The sequence below is a fragment of the Schistocerca serialis genome, chromosome 4 (assembly GCF_023864345.2).
Source record: "Schistocerca serialis cubense isolate TAMUIC-IGC-003099 chromosome 4, iqSchSeri2.2, whole genome shotgun sequence".
NCBI classification, from domain to species: domain Eukaryota; kingdom Metazoa; phylum Arthropoda; class Insecta; order Orthoptera; family Acrididae; genus Schistocerca; species Schistocerca serialis.
In genome coordinates, this window is record NC_064641.1 from 777731567 (window position 1) to 777747828 (window position 16262).

Here is a 16262-nt window from a genome sequence, read left to right on the forward strand (position 1 = left end):
TCATACCCATTGCAATAATTGGAAAGCTGGTTATTTATGCTGACAACACAACTTTATTAGTATATAGCAACTCAGTAAAGGATCTGGAGAAAAGAACCACTGAGAACATGCACATGTCAGAAAGATATTATGCAGAAAATAATCCATTAATGCACAGGAGGAAAATAACAAGTACAAAATTTTAAACAAACAGAATGGACAACTCAGAGGATTGTATTCTAAGCGTTGAGGATGCAGTTCTAGAGGCAGTGGACTTTAATAGATATCTGAGGACAGAGGTGAACAAACATCTGATGTGGGAAAACCACACTGATAAGGTTTGCTCAAAAATAAATACAAATATATTCTTAATGAAGGAAATGCTTACACTACTGGCCATTAAAATTGCTACACTATGAAGCTGATGTGCTACAGACACAAAATTTAACTGGCAGGAAGATGATGCTGTGATGTGCAAATGGTTAGCTTTTCAGAGCATTCACACAAGGTTGGCGCCGGAAGCGACACCAACAACATGCTGTCATGAGGAAAGTTTCCAACCGATTTCTCATACACAAACAGCAGTTGCCCGGCATTGCCTTGTGAAACGTTGTTGTGATGCCTCATGTAAGGAGGAGAAATGTGTACAATCACGTTTCAGACTTTGATAAAGATCGGATTGTAGACTATCGCGACTGCAGTTTATCATATCGTGACATTGCTGCTCTCTTTGGTCGAGATCCAATGACTGTTAGCAGAATATGGAATCTGTGGGTTCAGGAGGGTAATACGGAATGCCGTGCTGGATCTCAACGGCCTCGTATCACTAGCAGCTGAGATGACAGGCATCTTATCCGCATGGCTGTACTGGATTGTGCAGCCACGTCTCGATCCCTGAGTCAACAGATGGAGACATTTGCAAGACAACAACCATCTGCACGAACAGTTCGATGATGTTTGCAGCAGCATAGACTATCAGCTCCGAGACCATGGCTGCGGTTACCATTGGCGCCACATCGCAGACAGGAGCGCCTGTGATGGTGTACTCAGCAATGAACCTGGGTGCACAAATGGCAAAACGTCATTTATTCGGATGAATCCAGGTTCTGTGTACAGCATCATGATGGACGCATCGATTTTTGGCAACATCGCCGTGAATGCACATTGGAAGCATGTATTCGTCATCGCCATATTTGCGTATCACCTGGTGTGATGGTATGGGATGCCATTGGTTACACGTCTCGGTCATCTCTTGTGTGCATTGATGGCACTTTGAACAGTGGACATTACATTTCAGATGTATTATGACCCATGGCTCTGCCCTTCATTCGATCCCTGCGAAACCCTACATTTCAGCAGGATAATGCACAACCGCATGTTGTAAGTCCTGTACGGGCCTTTCTGGACACAGAAAATGTTCGACTGCTGCCCTGGCCAGCACATTCTCCAGATCTCTCACCAACTGAAAAAGTCTGGTCAATAGTGGCCAAGCAACTGGCTCGTCACAATACACCAGTCACTACTCTTGACAAACTGTGGTATCATGTTGAAGCTGCATGAGCAGCTGTACCTGTACACGCCATCCAAGCTGTGTTTGACTCAGTGCCCAGGCCTATCAAGACCATTATTACGGCCAGAGGTGGTAGTTCTGGGTACTGATTTCTCAGGATCTATGCACCCAAATTGTGTGAAAATGTAATCACATGTCAGTTCCAGTATAATATATTTGTCCAATGAATACCCGTTTATCATCTGCATTTCTTCTTGGTGTAGCAGTTTTAATGGACAGTAGTGTATATGGTGGATACAGAAGCCTTGCTAAAATGTACTATAGACTTATTTTCTCACAGATATCATACTGAAACAAAACTGCTGGTGAGTTTGGGAGAGCCAGCTATGACAGAACTATTCCTCTTGGTGTGCAAAATATACAAAACAGGTGAGACACCCTGAGATTTCAAGAAGAATGGGATTATTCCAATCCCAAAGGAAGTAGGTGCTGGTAGGCATGAATAATACCAAACTATCATAAATGAGAAGCACCAGTTTGCTTTTGTTCTACAATATTACTTTTATTGTAAACCGGTTTTCAGCTTACAAGGCCATCTTCAGACATTTAAACATCTGGTAAAAAGTAACATTGTAGAACAAAAGCAAACTGGTGCTTTTCATTTATTATAATGTTGTTCTACCAAGAACTGACAGAAGATTCTGTTAATATGACCAAACTATCAGGTTAATAAGTCATGGCTACAAAATACTGTTGCAAATTATTTACAGAAGAATGGAAAAAACTAGCAGACGCCAATCTTGGGTAGATCAGTTTTGATTCTAAAGAAATGTAGGAATGTGTGAGGCAATACAGACCCTTGACTTTTCTTAGAAGATAGATTAAGGAAAGGCAAACCTATGCTTATATCATTTGTAAACTTGGAGAAAGCTTTTGACAGTGTTGACTGGAATACAGTGTTCAAAATTTTGAAGATAGCATGGAAAAATTTGCAACTTGTATAGAAATCAGATGACAAGTATAAGAGTTGAAGTACATGAAAGGGGAGCAGTGGTTGACTAGGCACTGGACAGGGTTGTAGCCTATCCCTGATATTCACTCTGTACATAGATCAATCAGTAAAGAAAATCAAAGAAAAATTTGGAGACGAAATTAAAGGTCACAAATAAGAAATAAACACTTTGGAATTTTCTGATGACATTGTTTTTTTGTCAGAAACAGTAAAGGACTTGGAAGAGCAGTTGAATGGAAGGGATGGTGTCTTGCAAGGGGGTTACAAGGTGAAAATCCACAAAGGTAAAAGAAGGGTAATGCAATGTCTCCAAATTAAGTCAGCTGACACTGAGAGGACTGGATTAAAAAATGAGACACTAAAACCAATAGATGAGTTTTCCTATTTGGGCAGTAAAATAAAAGATGATGGCCAAAGCAAAGATTATATAAAATACAGACTGGCAATGGAAAGAAAAGCATTTTTGAAGAAGAAAAATTTGTTTACGTCGAATATCAATTGAAGTGTTACGGATTCTTTTCTGAAGATATTTGCATTTAAGTAGTCTTGTATGGAACAAAACCATGGACAATAAGCAGTTCAGAGAAGAAGAAAACAGAGGCTTTTGAAATGTGTTGCAACAGAAGAATGCTGAAGGTTAGATGGGTAAATGAGGAGGTATTGAAAAAAACTGAGGGGAGAAAAGAAATTTGTGGTACAACATGATTACAAGAAAGGATTGGTTGATGGGACATATCATGAGACATCAAGGAATGGTCAGTTTAGTATTGAAGGGAAGTGTTGCAGTAAAAACTGGTTTAGGGAGACGTGGAGATAAACACATTAAGCAGAGTCAAATCGGTGTTCGTTCTAGTAGTTATTAGGAGTTGAAGATGCTTACACAGGATATAGGAGCATGGAAAATGTATCAGACCAGTCTCTGGACTGAAGACTAGAACAACAACACATAAGTATGGGGAGGAGAAGCAGATGCACACATTCAGAGAATTTAAAGAACTTCTAAAGAATGCCACCAGATGCATAGTAAAATGACCACCATGGTAATACTGCAATAACAAATTTAAAGAATGTGAAATATTAACTGTATCTGGTTTGTACATAGATGAGGAAATACTCCTTTTAATGATAAACTGTACAGTACCTGCAAACACACTTTTTCATGACGACCACACAAGAGCTAGAAAAACTTACCAAATCTGCAACAAAAGGTTGAAAATGACAGATAGGGATGCTAGAAATGCAGGAAACTCATTTTATAACAGAGTTCCACTTAGCATTAAGAGCATAAAGGAAATGAGCACTTAAAAAAGAAAACTGAAGGAATATATAATCTCTGGATGTTGGTAGAAGGTGAAGCAATACTTGTAGACAAATTCATGGAACAAAGTTGTATTTAAAACTGGAAGAAGTATAAGGTAATTCTTCTTTGTGTACAAGCCAAGACCCTGAGGAAGGAAGATAGGAAGATCTGAAAGTACATAAGAAGAGAATGATAGACTAAGTGCAAATCTGAGTTTCTGATGCTGTTTATTCCTGCCAGTGTGAGTTTAAAAATATTTCTTCAGTTTATGCAAATGTCTCGGTATTTTTTATGTAATATGGCATTCATATATAATTTTGTCTCCTGTTATTTTTAAAATATTATTTTTATAAGGTGTTTTTGTGTGTTTTTGCTGTATATACAACATCTATTTACTACTGATTACCTGTTATCACTATTAGCACATAAAATTATGATTTCACTCTATCGATGATAAATTTAAAAGGAATTTTGTTAAGACTATATAAAACTTGCAACATGACATGTAAAATATCATTATAAAATATGTTCTATGGTTAACAATAAACTGAACTAAACTAAATATCTTTAGCTTCATAAAGCAAATAGAAACTGTTTTAATAGGGTTTTGTAGACATAACTATTCTATTGTGTTCTAACTAGATAAATTATCTTAGGAGACGTTAACATAGATTTTCTGTCTGATAGTATTGATCAAGAATGACTAGAATTGTGATGTCCAGCTTTGCAGTATTTGGTACAGCATAGTTCCTTAGAAGGACTGAAGGACAGTGTGTAAAACTTTGGCAATTTGTTTCTTTATACTCAGTTATCTTTAATGATTTAGATGAAAATTAAAGGCAATGGTTTAGTATGACCACGATGGTAAAATATTCTGATTCATATTACAAAAGAAATTTTGTGTGTGACAGAATCACAAACAGTTACTCAATCCATGGTGTGTGGAGAAAAATTATGAGGATAATACTGGGACGCGATTTATAAAACAGTCTGTGTAGCTAGAAAATTTAACTCTTATTTAATCCATTCAATGGGTATGATGGATATACAGATCCTTCACTTGCTTCTTCTCAGTGGAAATAACACATATATCCATCCTACATGATTCTGTACCTGGTAGTGAATGACAATGACAAGTTACAGGCTGATGGTGTCATGCTGGTAGTTAAAGCTTACTCTACTAGGAAGTACCTCTCATTAGCCAAGTCAGTGTTTTCTCAGGTGGTTGTACTATTTGTGTCATGAATGTGCTTAATACATCACTTGGCAGTTGAGCAATACACTTTTCACTTTCCTTAAAATAATAAGGGTAAAACTGGACAAAAGAAGGCCATGAAATATTTATCAGTCAGAAGCCCATTCATTGCAGCAGCATAACTTCCTTTTCAGTATTGAAATAAGTTGTGATTCAAATCATGAATTATATCTCAATCTGATTATTTTACTTCTCTACTGCAAGTCACATTACAAAAGAATAAACCATTCATCTTTCACTTTGTGATCATAATAAAGCAAAACAGATAGAGCTAAATCACATGTGTCTCTTAACATTTTATGTAAGTTTTCAGTTTGCAAATTTAAAAGAAGGTATATTACAGTTCATGAAAAAAAATCTTCTGCATGAAATCAATGTCTATTTTCTTTGATCCTCACTTGGAGAATGGGCAGCAAATTAGTTCATAAAGTTAGGACAAAGATTTTGCCATCACCATGTTTTTGAAAGGAGAAAATATGGTGGTGCAAGCAGTCTCATCTGAAGTGACATAATGTTAGGATTAGACTCAATGGAAAGAGGGTTAATAACATGAGATTTAGAGATGACATTGTATCATTAACAAATGATTTTGATGAACTATAGACATTGATATCAGATCTTGTCTGAGACTGCCAAGTAGTGGAATCAAACTCAAACTTTACCAAGACAAAAGCTATGCCTAGTAAATGAAGCATGATAGGAAACAAACAGCTCAAAAACACACACTGGGCACTCTCAGGAAATACATTTATTTTGGCCAGCTTGTAAATATGATAGGAGGCATAAGACTGGAAACCTTTCAATGCACTGAACTCACCTGGCAAGCATTTGGAAAACATTTAGCTATCTTAAGGTCAAATATGTTAATAAAACTGAAAAAAATAGTATTTGATCAATGTGTCATCCCCATTTTGAGTTACTGATGTGAGGTGCCTAGACACTTTATGAATATACAGGATGGAAACTTGGAACTGCACACCTAAGCAAGGAACCTCTATATTGGAATTAACAAGGAAAGATCAAGAAAGGCCAGTGGACATAATATCAAGATCATCCTGCAGAGAACAGCCATTACGAATTGGCTATGGGCAGCATTGTTCATGGAAGGAATGATGACTGGACAAAGGTGATGCTGAAATGGAGTACCAGTGTCAGAGACATACCATGAGGAAGACCACAAGACTGATTGGACAAATATCTGTGAAAGATCAATGGAGTCACTGACCGAAAGGACCATTCCTAAAAGGAGAAGAATTTGCAGACATAACTGAGCTCAGTACCTGTAGATCATTCTTTGATAGAGACAGCTACTGCTGCTGCTGATGACAAAGATAATGATGATGATAATGATGATGATGATGATGATGATGATGATGATGACAATGTTGAGTAGTAACTGTGTATCAAATGTTGCTGTGGGAGATACTATTAATCATCATCATCTTAACTGGGATGTGAAAAACCTGATTACATGAAGTAGCAGTGTGTAGTTACTACTCAGTGTCAAGAAGAAGCTCAGAATACTGCAGGAGTAGCCCATAGCTAATGGGGATATTTTTATCCAACTCACACCTTTTTTACAGTAGTAAGTGTAAGCTGAGTATTTCTGCCCATATGTATCCTCTTTGTATGTATGGAGAATGGAAACATTGCATCTTGCACAGATTCAAGATATATTATAGAAACTAAACCTCCTGAGATGTTGCTTGTTTGTTAATTAAAACCTAAATCTCAACAATAATGTACTACATCAGTGACCCACCAACACTGGGATTGGGTCTTATGATGCAACTCTATGTCCAAGCATACTGTATAGAGGCACAGTAGAGCAAAGAACCATCTAACTTGTTACATGCCATATTTGAGAACCTACTTTTAGATTGTATCCCTTACACATGGATTGACTTGTGGTTTCCTTGAGATTATGATCATTGAATGTAATTGCTCACTTCATTTTTTTTAACTAAAGCATACCACATGTTTCTATACGTATGTGATGACTCAGCAATTTTTGCAGTACCAGTTTTGCTGCACTGGTGACTGATCTGCTTTTAGCTCAATAAATTCATACAAGGAAGTACTTAAAGATTATTGCAGTCTCTCATGCTTCATGGATCTTGAAGATCTTTTATTATAAGAACATGAGTGTATATACATTTTCAGTTACAACATGTATTTATTACACACTCACAACAGTGCACAGATGGATTGCATATTGTTATTGGTGATGATCTAGGGCAGAGTTTAGAGGCAGCATTCACTTGGTAAGTTAGTTTGCCCATAAAAAGAATCTGTAAGGCTATTTGGGGCAGGGTCCAGTGTACAGCAATCACTTGTAAGTCTGAAAGTTAATCTGTAAGCAGAGCCCAAGTCAAAATTGATGTCAGTGATAATGTACAGGTCCCATGCTGCCACCAGCATGGCTTGGAGAATGTGTGAAGGTCAGTGTTATCCTCTCCACTATGTTCTGATACTGTGGGAGTTAATGCGAGGTTGCAGGTGCCCTCCATGATATCATCAGCTATTTCTGACAACAGCTCCACATTTATGTGCGCTGACTGTACACCAGTTTTAGTGGTGCCTTGTTTGTTGTTGTGGTCTGTGTCTGGAACTAGCTCTATATTCGCATATTCTGTTCTCAGCTGGATTTAATTGGTGTCTATGGCTGATTGTGGCCAGCAAGGTGCCTGCATCTTGGGGAGTGGCAGAAGTTATGATGTTGAAGTAGTTCCATGGGACCCCTCTCATGGAGCCGTGGCTGGGGTTGGTTATGAGTGTGTAGTCTCTGCCATCAGGAACTGGTCCTGGGTTTGTTCCACTGGTACTTGAAGAGTGATCTCCACATTGTCTGTGGTAGCTTGTGTGGGGCTGTTGGGATGGCAGGTGGTGCTGATGCCTGGTGACATCCAGGTGGGGAAGAAGGAGCCACTTATGTGGTGCGCAAGTCCTGGGTCACAATGGTTGTGATGGTGTACCATCTCACCATCCTTAGTGGAAACAACATACATGTGGTGCAACTGACATCAGATGATTGATGTTGGAATCCACTTGTGATGACACCTGAATGCATGAACCACTTCTTGGCTTTCATTTAGTGGCCCAGAGGCATGATTTGTTTCCCTGTGACCACCCCTGGGCATGGTGAGAGCAAGTGCACAAGGGTGCAAGTTGTCAACCAAGGAGTACTTCAGCATGGCTGTGACTGTTGACTGTCATTGTCCTGTAAGTGCTAAGAAATAATGTTAGGCCTGCCTCTGTTGGCTTTTCTCCTGTGGCCTTTGACATTTGTCTGGGTGGAAAGGTGCCACTGTGATATGTGATATGCCATTCTGGGAGCAGATTTCTGTGAATATTGTGAATGTACGAGGGTAATCCCAAAAGTAAGGTCTCCTATTTTTTTACAAGTACAGAGCTCTGTTTGCGTGGTAGGTGGTCACACTTTTATGAAGAGTGCTTCATGCACTGTGTGTGTAAACAAGCGCACCCCATGCTGAGGCACTCAGTCTTGGCTTGGCAATCGTTGAGAATGGAGCTCCCATTGGATGTTACCGCCAAGTGCGAATTGTGTGCAGTTATTCGGTTTTTGAACACAAAGGGTACTGTGCCAATTGAAATCCATTGCCAATTGACAGAAGTGTATGGTGAGTCATGCATGGATGTCAAAAATGTCCATAAGTGGTGTAGAGAGTTTGCAGCTTGTTGGACCGAAATTCATGACAAACAAAGGAGTGGGAGACCGATAATACAAAATAATTGATGTTAAAATTCAGAAGTGGCCACATTATCCATTGTAGATTTTGAGATTTTGCCTTTGTGTGTGTTAATTTCTAAACCATTATACTTTTATTAACCTAATTTTTATGCTCAAAGTTGCATACTTCATTAATTAAGCGATTAATTAAGATTTTTTCATAATTTGCCATAGTGCTCAGAGCCATTTTTTAACTTTTCTGAATTTTTAGACCCCTTATATTTCACAAACCAAATTTATATCAATATTGACAGTTACATTCCTCTCGGAGTGTTACATTTAACTTAACTTTCTATTGCCTGGAGTTCATTTGATGAAAGAATATAACAATTTCCAACTTCACAAAATTTATTGGCAACTGAACTGCATACTCATCATGTTAACAAAACACTGACTGACATACTTCACAGATCTCTTTGACTGACTGACAAAACAACTCAACAACTAACGCTCCTGCAGCTTCACCGCTTTGCTTTATATAGAATTTTAACAATAAATTTCAAAATAACCCATTGTTAATTTTATACTATTTTGATGTTACAATTAAAATGTACAAAACATAAAGAAACTGATGTTACAACCAAATAAGGTATAAAATACAATATTAAGTCATATAATTTTTTTTAGTATCATCACTAGTTTTAAATATGAAAATTGATATTAACTTTAATTACAATAATGTATCTTGTATTATTTTAGTTACATAATGAATTACAGTTTGGATTTGGTTACTAACATTCAATGACAGTACAAATCTCATGCTTTATCCATCTACATATGTAAAATTTACAAATAAGGCCTCAAATTCTGAAAATGGGAAAGTTGTGTGATGTAAACAATTGGAGAGTTAATTAGAAATGTAATTACAAAGGATATTAATTACAGAGGAGGACATAAAAATAGATAACAAATGAAAATACATTGCTTGGCATCTTTTAAGCCATTTCTCAAGATAATGATGTTCTGTGTCAACCCACCAATCAACTCTAATTAAGGTAATTAGAGGTGCCAACCACTTATGCCAACATTTCCACAGCCTCTTAATATTTGCACCCAGATATTTAACACTTCAATTTCTTGATTAAAATCTAACTCAGCACCTGTACGTAATTTTTTTAATGACAACAATCCGCTGACAATCATGATAATATACGTCCTTTCAGAACATTCTATATGCTTTCACAATGAATATCAAATGTTTTAGCATATTGGACAGAATGATTATATATAAAGACACACATACAAGTCCCTAGGAAGCACCGACTCATCCAATAACTATCCCGATGCGTGAAGAAGAAGAAGCAGGAGGAGGAGGAGGAGGAGGAGGAGGAGGAGGTGGTGGTATCGGTTTTTCAAATGATTGTGTAGTTTCCAAAATAACAGTTTGTTCTTATGCCAGTCCTTAAATAGTCAGATGTCCCTTAAAGTAGTCAGTTGGTGACCAGCAAGTAACCACCTATGTGAAAAAATACGGATACTGGCACTCACAAAAACTCTGTAATGTTGGTGCATAATAACTTACATGTGTTTTCTTTAATTCAGCACTGGGAATATTTGATGGAATTTTACTGTGGCTGGTTGGAGGTTCAAACAACCATTGTGACTGGAACAATTAATTTTTGAGCATGATGAATTTCATTGATGGCTGCTCTGTGTGAAATATTGCCGTGTAACTTTCTTTGAGGAATTTATGCAAAAAAGTATTTTTTATGTGATCTATGACGTAAATATGAAATTCTCTCCACTATCCAGTACTAGTTGAGGAAGAAGTATTTCATTTGTTCATAGTACCATATATTTGTGTACCATAAGCCATGCACATTTATGAGGTACCTTTATAGAATCATCTCCTATACATACTATGTTGATACACTCTTAATAACCCAGTTGTACTTCTTGTTCCCACGATCATTGTCTGACACTACATTATTCTACCCAACCTAACCATCATGGCCCAACATAGCTTCCTACTTTTTATCTATTACAATCATGTTGTACGGTCTTTCATTTTTCTGAGTTTTGGCTTTGCTTTCTTTCCCCCAATCACCCTGTCTCCTTTGCAATATCAGTTTAAACAAATAGTTCGTAGTGTCTGCTATGACATTTACACCACCTGGCAATGTCATTATGTGAGTGCAGTGTTGTTAGTGTGTGTGATCAGTGATAACAAATCAGTTACAGCAGTGAAACAGCTTCTGTGCTGACCTCCAGGGGTGCTGCATTTCATATTATGTTTATATGTTCTCTTGTATTGTTTATTCTGTGGCATATGAATTTTTATATGATTTTTTTTGTGTTCCGTGTGTTTTTATGTTCTGTTCTTCATTCAGTCACTTAGGGATACAGTATCAATAACTGTTTTTCTGACTCACCTCTTCCTGTGTTTTATGCACATTCAGAATGTTTCACCTGTGAACTAAATGTTCAGATGTGTAGCCAATTTAGAGTGTAACAATTTGTCCAATTTGTTTGGTGGATATGGTTGCCGAAATAAATAATTTTGTTCCAATGAAACTTTCAAACACAACATTGTTGTCCTCTTCTGCCACAGGTATCTGTGTATATGCTTTGGAGCAATCCAAAACATTGAATATTGTTGCGCCATGCAGGACGTAATGATAGTCACACAACAAAGGCACAGGATATCGATCAGGCATTGTTGTTGTACTGAATGGATGATAGTCACTGCGCAGGTGCTAGGCAACTCCTTTCTTCATGACAATGTGCAGTATTGACAACCACAGGCTAACTGATGGCCCTCCTTAAGCATCACATGGAATTCCATTTAAGCAATGGACAATCAGATGCTATTCTCCTGGATCTACAAGACACTGGTGGACCATCTGTGGTTTATATATGGTGTACCATGTGGTATACCATGTGCATAGGTGTGCCTTGTAGCCTGGTTGAGGTCAGATTTTGCCCCAGCAGTGCAGTGCACTCCTTGTCATGTGCTTGTGCTGGATTGGCACTCTGCACTGAGGCGTTGTTGTGAAAGCCACCCATCATCAATCAGGGAACACTGTTGACCAGTTTGGCAATAACTACATCTAGTAATAGATGGCAGTGTACCAGAAAATCAGCTCCGTAACATTGACATTGGTAAAATCCCATGTAAATGGAAGTGGCAGTCCCAAATTTACCTCTGTTGCTGCATTCCATATGTAGAGATGGATGAGATATTTGCGGCAAATGCAGTTGGCAGTCTACAGCAGTGAACTTAGTCTTCTCTGAGCTGGTGACTATTAAATACTTCTGACTGGATCCCCTATCACTAACAAACAGGCACCATGACTTTGTTGAACAGTTTTTTTCATCTGCTACTGGATGCCACTCGCATTTGGGTGTGATACAGAGTTGTACATTTATGCTCATTTTTGGTGAACCTGTGGTGATATCAGCATGTAGGGTGTTCTGTATTCCACGATGCAGCATTCATTGATGATTAGCTTCTGGATCTCCAGTGATTACATCCTGTACCATTAGAATCACTGCCCTGATGTGGTAGTGTACCAATCTGTGTTTATAGTGTGTCTACTTTCATCACCAGTAAGTCTAAATTGTGTTTGCTACTGTTGCTTCCACTGTTGTACTACTGCATGGCACTGTTACTCCACTATCCTTCATGAGTGCATGATGCTGTCAGTGCACTAATCTGCATGGGTGTGTTGATCTTTGGAATCTGATCAGTGAGCTCCACCACCACATCCAATGATATTTCCATCAGCCATGCCATGATTGCTTTAACTTGTAAAGGTAGTAAGCTGCTCCACAGTGTGTGTAGTAGGTTGTTAGGGATATTAACGGTATCAACTTTGCTACACAGTTGACACAGATATTGAGACAGCTTGTGATCATTGATGCCTTTTTGTGTCTGTACCTGTCTGATCCACTCTTTGTGTGACATAGAAATCCTTCAAATTAATTCTGATTTATGCTTTTCATATGAATTTTCGTGGGGAGGTACTATGATCATGTCCTATACTTTTGCAGCATAGCAATGGTAAAGTTGGCTCATTGTGAGGATGAATTTTGTCAAGTTGACCATAATTCCTATGTAGCTAAAACTAGCTTCGACTTGAGCAAACCATAACATTGGTTGTTTGGCCAGAATGGAGGTAAATGGACAGCAATAACCACTCCATTCAGAACCTATGAGAGCGAATCTATGATGTTTGGGTTATAGAATGCTGCACAAACTTGGCAGAGGCTTATCAACTCTGCTGTATGAGGACTGCCACTTTGTGTTGCATACCTGACAACATAATTGTGTTTTCTGCCACCGGGAAGCAACAACATCAGCAACTACAAGAAGTATTTAAGTGTCTAGAACAATTTTGTGTGGTGCTGAAAGTGGCCAAGTTTGTGTTTGGACACTCTGAGGTAACATTCTCAAGTACCGCATTTCATCTACAGGGTCCCTACCACTAAATGAAAAGGTTGAAGCAACCTTATTGATACCATGACTGATGACACTCAAGAAGTTATGCTGATTTTTTCGCATGCTTATCTATTACCGCTGACACTTACACGACACAGCAAAACTGCAAGAGCCGTTGAACAAAGCACTTTCTGGCCTCAAGGTTTGAGATGGCACTGCAATGCAACAGTGTGCTCCACTTCCAAGGTTGTGAAAAATAGCACAGCAGATGCAGCACTGCTCACACACACTAAGCTGGAGACACCTTTGGCATTAGTGATAAGTGCAAGTCAAACGATTATAGGTGTGGTACTCCAACAATGGCCAGAAGATTCATGGCAACTGCTCGCATATTCATCCTGCAAATTGTTGCCATCACAGCATAAGTGGCGAGTATGTGACCAAGAACTCCTGCCATGTATGAGTCAATTAAATACTTTCATCCGTAACTAGAAGTGAGGATGTTCATGATGTGCACAGATCACAAATCACTGTTCTATGTGTTAAAAACGAATAGTGTCAACTGCTCTCCCTGCTGGTTCAATTATGTAGAGTTTTTAAGGCCATTTAGTACAGACTTGAGGCACATTTCCAGAATTGATAATGTCAGGCATCAGCTATATAGTGAGCCCTATTGACTTTTCAGAACTGGCACATGCACAACAGGATGACCAAGAGCTCTGAATGTTCTTTACGATGCCACATCAGCATTGCAGCTGCAACTTGTTGGCATTCCAGGAGAATATGGCAGACTATATTGTGATGTGTCTGGAGGAAGACCTCACCCTTTTCTCCCATCACCACTCCAACAACAAACCTCTGATGGTGTCCACAGTCTAAGCTACCTTGAAGCCCATCCCACCTTTCACCTCATGTCACAGTGCTTCGTTTGGCTAGGTATGGAGAGGGATTGCCAGCAGTGAATGTGGACATACCTTCAATGCCAGCATTGCAAAGTGTCCCATTATGTACGTATGCCAGGAGGTAACTTTCCACACACAACCTCTCATTTAGCTCAATTACGCCTTGATGTAGTGGACCACTTTCCACATCGAATGGCCAGCAATATCTCCTTACAATAATTAACCAATATACCTGCTGGCTAGAGACAACACCTTTGGACGACATCACCATGGAAACCTTAGCCTCTGCCTTAATGTCAACATAGCTAGCTGGGTCTAGCTGTCTGCTCCACATAACTGTTGATTGAGGCAGGCACTTTGAGTATAATGATCATTATTATTATCTATTTCATTCACTATGGGAATCAGACCTTACTCTATTAATAAACTCTATTTTCTTTTTGTTTGCCAAATTTTGTCATCCTAGGTAACATAATAGTATTGTTTTGACACAATTATGTCCTGCTTTGAGACCACATAATGTGGACAAACAATGCTTGAAAAGAATAAAATACTCTAATGACCCATCTTTCACATTGTTTTTAACATCAGTCTCTGTGCATTTGGCAACCATGTAAGGTTATACATTATATGGCCTATTTCATAAATTAAGCATGCATGCTGATTTGTGAGGACATGAGCCAATTTTTTTAGCATACTGTTCATATTGATGTTACAATTGAAGGGTGGATTATGGCCAATGACTATGCAAACATTTTATGTGACCAAATTTACAAATGTTAAGTGAATCTCATGGAAATAGTTTGAAGATAATCTTATAGGGCTATAAGACAGCCCCTAAAATTTGTGTGATACCTGGGCATACTATACACAGTAAATGTGAGAATTGCTCTTTCTCCCATTTTTTAAAAAAATTCTCTACTCTCAACTACATCAAGGAAATGTACGTTGAGAATAGTAACATTTTTTGGAAGCAAAGTGGATAAGTAAACTTGTCACTATGACAGATAACAATGGATTAATAATATTAAAAAAGTAAAACCACACAGTTCAATAGAGTTTCTTCTTAGGCACAGAATAAACTCACACATCAGTGCCCTAGGCAGTGAGCATGTGATTTTTTTTAGGTAACTTGGCAATCAGCTGATAATGCTGTAGAATGCACAGTCTCTGCCATCGCCAGTTCAGCCCCCCGTGGAGAAGCAGAACAGCATCTGCTTCCATCAGCCTTAGCACCATTGAGAAATCTTGATGGAAAATGGGCACCTGCCATTCATCGGATGGTGGTTTGATCATAGAAGATGGGGAAGGCAGTTGGCTGGTTGTAGAGGGCAGAGGTGCATCAAAATAGTCATCAAATACAAACACTGGCCTGACACAATCAATGGAGATGGTGCTGCACTTGCCCTTTAGCAGAATGTCCATTGTTTCATCTGTATGAGTGAGGCCATCATGAGGTCTGATATATGGTGATATGAGAGGTGCTTTAACTCCATCTTGTTGAAGCATGACATGAGTGCTGTTTGTTAATTCTTTATGCACAAATGAAGGACATGAACTGTGACATGATGCCAGTTGAGGTTGCATTTGAGCAATGTATTCTTGAGTTGAGTTATTAATTATGGTTGACGTAATGCTCTTAACTTAACAGTTTCCTCTGATAGACCAAGTCTCTCTCCAAAAATGAGCTCTGCCAGTGTTACATCAAGGTCTGGCTTTTGTACTGTTCATAGGTAAGGTCACGGCCCAATTTGTATAGTAGCACATGAGCACAGCTTTCAAGCAGTGGGTCCAGTCCTCCACCATCCTGTTCTGCCTGGGTGGTAGCTTCTGGTTAGTGCCATGTTGCTCCACATAATTTGCCTATCTGTGTGAAAAGTTCAGATTCAAACTGACATCCTCTATCAGTTTTTTTATGTATAGCTGACAACCAAATGATGCAACCCATTGCGTCATTAATGCTACTGGAAGTAACTCAGCAGAGGTATTGTTGACCAGGATTCCTTCAGAGCAACACTTTAATCTATCAGTAGTAGTTGTTAATAGGTATTGCTGTCCTCCTGATGATAGAAGGAGTCCCATGATGTCCAGGTGAATGTGGGCGAATCTCTCGGTGACCTCTGGAAAGCTGCCAATGGGCACGTTTACATGCTGTGTAACCTTGCTTTATTG

General features: G+C 38.6%; 1 protein-coding gene across 1 annotated transcript in view; it reads left to right on the top strand.

Moving 5' to 3' along the window:
* The window catches only part of LOC126474943 (uncharacterized), a 102991-nt gene that overhangs the window by 53659 nt on the left and 33070 nt on the right, over positions 1-16262 (top strand). The gene's annotated exons all lie outside the window — the stretch shown is intronic.